Raw genomic sequence first — 7,500 nt, 5'->3', positions numbered from 1 at the left:
CTTCGAGTCGTTCAGTCCATTACCCTTGTCTATGATTTTCGTTTGCTTCGAGTCGTTCAGTCCAATACTTACCTTTGTCTATGATTTTCGCTCTAGCCCAGTCGCCCTGCGCTCTGGAAATCACATTCCAACTCTATCACCGATAGTGCTCACACCTTGGAAACCACATTTCACCCGGGGAACCTTAGGGTGGATTTTGAGCCTTTCGGGATTGCGAAACCATCATTTAACACTCTAAACTTAATTTCCGCAATCCCAGACGCACTTTCCATATGGTCTCCAAAAATGCGTGTGAGCTGACCTGGTCCCTTATAATAGGCAATGAACACGATTTTGGCAAAATATTTTTTTCAAAATTTTTTGACTCACCGGGTAAAATCGAATTTACTTGGGAAAAATGTTCTAGCAGGGGCCCTCCCATACAAATTTTTTTCTTCTCAAAAATGATTTTCGTTTCACTTTTCATACTCAGGGGAGTCTAAAATTGATGTTTTGAGTCACCATGAAAAAAAAATTTTTTTTGACCCGAGCTTGTGTCGCGACCCAAAAATCGACTCACTTGGGAAAAATGTTCTAGCAGGGGCCCTCCCATACAAAAATTTTTTCTTCTCAAAAATGATTTTCGTTTCACTTTTCATACTCAGGGGAGTCTAAAATTGATGTTTTGAGTCACCGTGAAAAAAAAAATTTTTTTGACCCGAGCTTGTGTCGGCGACCCAAAATCGACGCACTTGGGAAAAATGTTCTAGCAGGGGCCCTCCCATACAAAATTTTTTTCTTCTCAAAAATGATTTTCGTTTCACTTTTCATACTCAGGGGAGTCTAAAATTGATGTTTTGAGTCACCATGAAAAAAAAATTTTTTTTGACCCGAGCTTGTGTCGCGACCCAAAAATCGACTCACTTGGGAAAAATGTTCTAGCAGGGGCCCTCCCATACAAAAATTTTTTCTTCTCAAAAATGATTTTCGTTTCACTTTTCATACTCAGGGGAGTCTAAAATTGATGTTTTGAGTCACCGTGAAAAAAAAAATTTTTTGACCCGAGCTTGTGTCGGCGACCCAAAATCGACGCACTTGGGAAAAATGTTCTAGCAGGGGCCCTCCCATACAAAAATTTTTTCTTCTCAAAAATGATTTTCGTTTCACTTTTCATACTCAGGGGAGTCTAAAATTGATGTTTTGAGTCACCGAGAAAAAAAAATTTTTTTGACCCGAGCTTGTGTCGGCGACCCAAAATCGACGCACTTGGGAAAAATGTTCTAGCAGGGGCCCTCCCATACAAAAATTTTTTCTTCTCAAAAATGATTTTCGTTTCACTTTTCATACTCAGGGGAGTCTAAAATTGATGTTTTGAGTCACCGAGAAAAAAAAAAATTTTTGACCCGAGCTTGTGTCGGCGACCCAAAATCGACGCACTTGGGAAAAATGTTCTAGCAGGGGCCCTCCCATACAAAAATTTTTTCTTCTCAAAAATGATTTTCGTTTCACTTTTCATACTCAGGGGAGTCTAATATTGAAGTTTTGAGTCACCGTGAAAAAAATTTTTTTTTGACTCACTGGGTAAAATGGTCGCACTTGGGAAAAATGTTCTAGCAGGGGCCCTCCCATACAAAAAATTTTTATTTCTCAAATCGATCCGTGGTTTCACTTTTCATACTCTAGGGCCCATTTGCTTCAACTTTGGAAAAATTTTTCGATGATGAAAAATTTTCACCTTCGACGTCCATCGACCACTCGACCCGAACTTGGTACTTTTGTATGGAGGTACCCGAGTGGTGACTTTTTCATACAAAAATTTTTATTTCTCAAATCGATCCGTGGTTTCACTTTTCATACTCTAGGGCCCAATTGCTTCAACTTTGGAAAAAATTTTCGATGATGAAAAATTTTCACCTTCGACGTCCATCGACCACTCGACCCGAACTTGGTACTTTTGTATGGAGGTACCCGAGTGGTGACTTTTTCATACAAAAATTTTTATTTCTCAAATCGATCCGTGGTTTCACTTTTCATACTCTAGGGCCCATTTGCTTCAACTTTGGAAAAAATTTTCGATGATGAAAAATTTTCACCTTCGACGTCCATCGACCACTCGACCCGAACTTGGTACTTTTGTATGGAGGTACCCAAGTGGTGACTTTTTCATACAAAAATTTTTTTGCGAATACGTGTTCGTTCGCGATCATTAAGGCCATGAACCGCAAGTCCGCTGCGATAGAAATAGTGCATTGTAGTTACTCGACGAGAAAAAAAATCGGGACTTAGAAAAATTTTTGAAAGTCAAATCGTATTGACTTCCAACAACACCTGATAATAAACACACATTGCCTGTTGCACCACAGATCGCATTTGACTTAACAAATCGCCTGTTGGTACGCACATCACCATCGACTTTACCAATCGCGTTTCGCACCGCTAATCCCACTTGGCGTGGAGCCACGCACATAATGTTGCGAGGAGAGTATTAATCGGGACTTAGCGTTTTAAGCTCGCGAACACTCCACTATGGGAGTGCACGCAAGCACCAACTGTACACACACAACACAACAATCACTCTCGCGAACACTCCATTCCCAAAGTGAACGCGAGCACCAGCAAGCATGGGTCGCCTGAGAGGATCGATGCGAACGCATCTCTACAACTCGCAGCTCCCAGCCTGTAGTCCCGTCGTTTGCGGGCGGTCGAAGGTGTCGAAACTAGTTGTATCCACGGTCGACGGAAACACAGCCACCAGGGTTCCCTGTGGTAAGGTACTTCCACGTGCAGCGTGCTCCCGCCCGTTGCGGCTCAGTCTAGTGCTATAGCGGGGATGAGACGTCAGTGTGCGCGGGGCAGCACCGACGGATCTCGGAGGGTTGTTAAGCCCGCTAGCTTCCGATCACCTAATGGGTTTGAGAAGCGCTATCAGCTCGGATTGGATACGACCTTAGAGGCGTTCAGGCATAATCCAGCGGACGTAGCGTCATACCAAAGTCCGGTCGAACTAGTATTGAGCCAGTGGTCCGTACCTGTGGTTCCTCTCGTACTGCACAGGAATTCCGTTAAGATAGCGGCAAACAGCACACACCAGTAGGGTAAAACTAACCTGTCTCACGACGGTCTAAACCCAGCTCACGTTCCCTTGAAAGGGTGAACAATCCTACGCTTGGTGAATTTTGCTTCACAATGATAGGAAGAGCCGACATCGAAGGATCAAAAAGCCACGTCGCTATGAACGCTTGGCGGCCACAAGCCAGTTATCCCTGTGGTAGTCTGGTGCGAGCCTCCAGAGAGAGCAGACGCAAATCCACGCTCCTCCGTGTTTCAGAGCAAAAGTGCCGCAATTTGCGTTTGACCGGTGCGAAAGTTTGCAGTAAAGTTGGAGGTACCCTCCGGAACCCCCCCTGCGAATTTGGTGGCCCCACGCCCCCCCTTGCGTGTGTTATTCAACGAAACGGTTTTTGTGATATATTGTGCGAAAGAGTGAAGTTATCGAAAAAGTGATAAAGACACTTTGTGGGCCTCACCAGGCCACACCTTTTGGTGAAGAAACATTGGCCGAATTGATGGAGTTCGCGGAACGGCAGGTGTTTTTGTGGTGAAATTTCACACCTGTATAACTCCGAACATTGCGGACCGATTCGGCTGGAAGGTGTTTTAAAAGTTGCGCTCTACAGTAAAGAATAAGTGTTGAAAATTTCGTGGAAATCGGACAAAAACTCAGGGAGTTATTCGCGGACAAAGAAAACCACGTGCTCGTCGAAAATGGCGGCGTGTGTGTGAAAAAGAGCGAGGAAAAAAACTTCCGGACGAATCACCCCCCTGCTGGAGCGCTAGCGCTCCCGGAGGGGCACTCCCGGACGAAATTTCACCGCTCTTTGTGTGTGTGTGAAATTTGTGTGTGTGAGATTTTCGGCCCGATACCATCGTGTGGGGTGTCTAACGACGCGTCTCGGAAAGAGGAGTGGGGGAAACGCGGTTTCCCCCCCCTAGCACCACCCACCCCCCACCCAGCCCCGGAAAACCCCCGCGAAAGGTGGTTTTCCGCGATTTTCCCGGCCAAGGAGCGGAGGTAGAGCTCCCGGGTGTTTGGAAGAAAGTTGCGGGGTGAATTTTCACATCGGAAACCATCGCCGGAAAAGTGATTTTCGCAACATCCAGAGAGATACGGGCGGAAAAGCGTTTTTCCGAAGAGGAAAATTTTCGCCCTGATACCGTCGTGCGGGGTATCAAACGACGAGTTTTCAAGAGGGGAGTCGGGAAAATACCCCCCTACCACCATACCACCCACCCCCACCCCCCTAGGGCGGAAAAACCACCCAGGAAGCGGTTTTTGGCGATTTTCCCGGCCAAGGAGCGGAGGTAGAGCTCCCGGGTGTTTGGAAGAAAGTTGCGGGGTGAATTATCACTTCCAAAACCGTCGCTGGAAAAGTCATTTTCGCAACATCCAGAGAGATACGGGCGGAAAAGCGTTTTTCCGAAGAGGAAAATTTTCGCCCTGATACCGTCGTGCGGGGTATCAAACGACGAGTTTTCAAGAGGGGAGTCGGGAAAATACCCCCCTACCACCATACCACCCACCCCCACCCCCCTAGGGCGGAAAAACCACCCAGGAAGCGGTTTTTCGCGATTTTCCGCGGAAAATTTTATCGCCACCCCACAAAGTGCGGTATCAAAAGAAGCGGCTTGACGAGACGAGTTCAACGCGCACCCACTCGTCCTCCTACCATCTTCCCTCACTTCACCAGGCCGGAAAAACCTCTCCTTGGCCCGCTATTAGCGTCCTCCCGCAAGGGAGAGTTGAAGTGGGGCGTCAGTAATGGCGACAACTCGCACCACGCGACTCAGGTCGGAGTCCACCGACGAAAGGGTGGGGCGGTCCCTTTCGGCTGTTGAGCCGAAAGTTATGCTTACGCGAGTCTCGGCGACGGCAACGAAGCAGGGGATCTCGGACATGGCGGAGCTCCGACAACTCCTGAACGATTCGTCGCTGTCCAATGAACAGCTGCGTGCAACGATCGCCGGTCTGCAGCAGGAGATAACGATGCTCCGGCAGCAGATGGAGGCGATGGCAGAACAGGCCAGGCAGGAGACGAAGCTGGTCAGAGAGGAAGCCCGCATGCGCGAGACGGTGGCTCGTGAGGAAAACGAGCGTCTGCGCCACGAGCTGAAGGAGGAGCGCGCCAGCTTCCAAGAACTGCTGGCGCAGACGCTAGGCTACGGGGGTGGCCAGCGTTCAGGGCGGCAGCAGCAGCAACAGCAGCAGCAGCAGCAGCAGCAGCAGCAGCAGCAGCAGCAGCAGCAATGGAGGCAGCAGCAGCACCAGCAAGGAGCGGCGATGGCAACGGCAGCTCCACTTCCGGACCAGGAAGGCGGCTCTTGGTCTGAAGTGGTGCGTCGCAAACCAGCACGCCAAACAACGAGCCGGCAGCAGCAGCAGCAGCAGCAGCAGCAGCAGCAGCAGCAGCAGCAGCAGCAGCAGCAGTGGCCGGAACTACCACAACGACGTGCGGAGGTTCAGCGACAGGCGTTCGCTGGGCCATCACGACAGCAGCCCCAGCAACAGCAGGGACAACAGGCTCGGCGCAGCCAGCCTGCAGCACAACGGGGAGGACAGCGCCAGCGGCAGCGTAAAGCGAAGCCGGACGCAGTAGAAATCGCCCCAGGCGAGGGGCAAACCTGGCTGGAGGTATACCAGGCGGTGCGAGCGGCTCCAGAAATGGAGAAGCACCAGGAGGCCCTCGGTGTAGGACGACGCACCACACGCTCCAGGTTGGTGATGGAGCTGAACGAAGGCGCGGACGCTGCAGGAGTCCTGCAGACCATAAAGGAGGTCTGCGAAAAAACGGAGCTGTCGGCCTCAGCTCGACTGGTGACGCCGACGACGGAAATCAAAATTGCAGCGATCGACCCTTTAGCGAAGGAGGTCGATGTGGCGATGGCACTGACCAACCTGTGCCATGTTACCGTGGAGGAGACCTCGGTCCGTCTGCGATCTGCGTGGGACAGCACGAAGGTGGCGATAGTTCGGGTTCCGGTTGGGGTAGCGGAGAAGCTGGTGGGCGAGAACGTGAAGGTAAAGTTCACGTCTTGCCTGATCGAGCAAGCGACGCAGCCGCAGGCGCGTCAGCAACGCTGCTTCAGGTGCCTGGAGACGGGGCACATCCGGGCGGCGTGCAAGAGCGAGACGGATCGCTCGGCTTGCTGCATTCGCTGCGGGAAGCCGGACCATCAGGCGAAGAGCTGCACGGCGGAGGTCTGCTGTGCCGCCTGCGGGGGACCGCATCGGGTGGGACACCCGACGTGCCGGCGCTGAGAGTGCTGCAGGTGAACCTCGGGCGATGTCAGGCAGCACAAGACCTGATGTTGCAGACGGCTCGCGAGCTCGAGGTTCAGGTGGTGCTCGCCTGCGAGCTGTATCGGCCGCCTCGCGACGACCCGCGGTGGGCCGTTGATGTGAAGCAGGGCGTGGCGATCATCGCAACGGGCGCCTATCCAATTCAGCGTTTGTGGGGGAGCGTCGCCCCGGGACTAGTGGTGGCCACCATAGCAGGAGTCACGTTTGCCAGCTGTTACGTGTCCCCCAGCAGCGGTCCCGCGGAATTCGAGAGCTTCCTCGGTGCGGTGGAAATGTCGCTCGTCGGACACACAACATCCGTCCTGGCCGGCGACTTTAATGCGTGGAACGAGGAATGGGGGAGCGCGCGCACTACCCAGAAGGGGCAGGATCTCCTGAGTGTGGTGGAGCAGCTGTCGCTGCAGACGCTCAACCGTGGCAACGTGCCCACGTTCAAGGGCAACGGGGCGGCGCGAGAAAGCGTGATCGACGTTACATTCGCTAGCCCATCCATCGCGAGGCCGGGCTCATGGCGAGTGCTGAGCCGATTCTCCGGTAGCGATCACGCCTACGTTGAGTTTCAGGTGGACGTTCCGGGTCAACGTTCCACGCGACGAGGCCAGCAGCAGCGAAGCCGGACAGCAGCCAGCGATGGGACAGCCAGACACGCCGGGACCCGGTGGAAGACGGCGCAATTCGACAGGAGGTGCTTCGACATCGCCCTCACACACGGCCACTTCGAACAGGTCGATACACCGGAGGGGCTGATCGGCGGACTCACCCAGGCGTGCGATGAGACCATGGAGAGAGTGCATGGGGCCACTTTCCACCGCAAGCCCCAGATGTACTGGTGGTCTCCAGAGATCGAGCGCCTGAGGGAGGAGTGCGAAGCAGCGGAGGCCGCTCATTGCCGAGCCCAACTGTCGGAGCGTGCAGCGACATCTGCCAGGCTGCAGGATTGCCGCCGTCTGCTGAAGGCTGAAATAAAGAGCAGCAAAGAAAGCAGCCTCCAGGAGCTGATCGACTGTGTTGAAGCTGAGGTGTTCGGACTCGGGTACAAAGTGGTGCGAGCGAAACTGCGCAGCAGGGCGCCACCGGAAACGGACCGAGCCGTACTCGACCCGATCGTCGACGCGCTGTTTCCGGAGCATCCAGCATTTGAGTGGCCAGACATCGAAGCGTGT

This window comes from Anopheles moucheti (assembly GCF_943734755.1).
Source record: "Anopheles moucheti chromosome X unlocalized genomic scaffold, idAnoMoucSN_F20_07 X_unloc_4, whole genome shotgun sequence".
NCBI lineage: Eukaryota > Metazoa > Arthropoda > Insecta > Diptera > Culicidae > Anopheles > Anopheles moucheti.
The sequence above is the reverse complement of the archived record's forward strand: the minus strand, read 5'-3'. Positions refer to the sequence as shown.